Source organism: Lycium barbarum, chromosome 2 (assembly GCF_019175385.1).
Source record: "Lycium barbarum isolate Lr01 chromosome 2, ASM1917538v2, whole genome shotgun sequence".
NCBI classification, from domain to species: Eukaryota; Viridiplantae; Streptophyta; class Magnoliopsida; order Solanales; family Solanaceae; genus Lycium; species Lycium barbarum.
Genome location: NC_083338.1, coordinates 23448801 through 23449914, shown reverse-complemented (window position 1 = coordinate 23449914; position 1114 = coordinate 23448801). Strand labels below are relative to the sequence as shown.

Genomic DNA, 1114 nt, shown 5'->3' with positions numbered 1-1114 from the left:
TTTACTAGAGTAAATTTTATTGCTTTATTTATCCAAGTATTAACGTCTTGAACTTCGCTGCTACTTGATTTCAGATACTTTAATCGAATGCGAAGGACTGCAAGTCAAAACAATCTTGAGGAATTCGATCCTGAGCCTAAATGTACTTTCAACCTGCGCAGGAGAGACTTGAACTTATTGCAGAATCCGTAGACACTAGCCGAATTACCTGTGGTCATGGCTAATAATCCACCAGCGAAAGTGCGAGAGGTTGCAGTGCGAGAGGTTGCAGTGCCTCGTGTGGCAGATGTAACTTCAAGCATTGTCAAGCCCACCATCGAAGGGAATTTTCAGCTAAAGCATACTATGATTTAGCTACTTCACTCTAGTGGGAAATTCACTGGAACGTCACATGAGGATCCTCAGTGTCATTCCATATTTTCTATAGATTGTTGATACTTTTGCTACTGGAAGGGTCACTAAAGAATATGTGCGACTGACATTGTTCCCCTTTTCTCTGTTGGGGAATGCAAGTAACTGGTTATTAGCAGAGCCCCGCAAATTCTATCACTTTATAGGATGATTTGGTGACAAAATTCTTGACAAGGTTCTTTCCACCAGCAAAGACAGGACTCCGAAAAGAGATCATGTCATTCAGGCAGAAAAATGGGGAAAATTTGTATCAAGCGTGGGAGAGGTTCAAAGGTCTTCTCAGAGATTTTCCTCACCACCATCGGACGAATAAAATTCTGGCACACACATTTATTGAGAGTCTGGATGCCCAACATAATTCATCACTAGACACTGCTGCAGAAGGGTAGGCTCTTGATCTGAGCTATGAAGATTATTCACATTATTGAACAGGTTTACTCAGAGCACTCCAGACTGGCAGGATGACACAACTAGCAGTTCAGTTACGAAGGAACTAGGTGTTTTTGAAATGGATAATTTATGACACAATTAGCATAGATTTATGCCATGCACACTGAAATTAAGAAGTTAACTGTTGCGCAAGCTCAACCACAGGTGCATGCAGTGTAATAAGCCATCATGTTTTGTAAGTTTGTGGAGAAGGTCACACCAGTGATGAATGCCCTGCAAATCCCACATATATATACTTTGTGGGTAATGCAGG

General features: G+C 41.4%; 1 non-coding gene across 1 annotated transcript; it reads right to left on the bottom strand.

Annotated features, from left to right (window-relative positions):
* Positions 1-608: 608 nt before the first annotated feature.
* Positions 609-714, bottom strand: LOC132629561 (small nucleolar RNA R71). Its single transcript, XR_009578330.1, has one exon. It is a non-coding gene; the product is annotated as a small nucleolar RNA R71 (small nucleolar RNA).
* Positions 715-1114: the final 400 nt, after the last annotated feature.